Source organism: Gambusia affinis, linkage group LG20 (genome assembly GCF_019740435.1).
Source record: "Gambusia affinis linkage group LG20, SWU_Gaff_1.0, whole genome shotgun sequence".
In the NCBI taxonomy this organism is placed as follows: domain Eukaryota; kingdom Metazoa; phylum Chordata; class Actinopteri; order Cyprinodontiformes; family Poeciliidae; genus Gambusia; species Gambusia affinis.
In genome coordinates, this window is record NC_057887.1 from 6315868 (window position 1) to 6316129 (window position 262).

A 262-nucleotide genomic window follows, 5' to 3' on the forward strand; every position below is an offset into this window, starting at 1 on the left:
TAAATGAGAACAAGGTCCGAAGTAGTAAACAAAACAAATTCCGGTTAAATTTAAAAAATAAAATATAATTGTCGCTGTAACGTAAATGAACAGCATTTAACTGACGAGTTTATTAATCACTGTATAGATTTAAAAACCAAAACTAAACACGGACTATTAAAACTAATTTTAATTCTAAATGTTCCAATGTAAATTAATAGTGGGTACTTTATTTGTACGAAGTTATATTTTCACAGCTTGAAAGGATCTATTTCCGGTTACG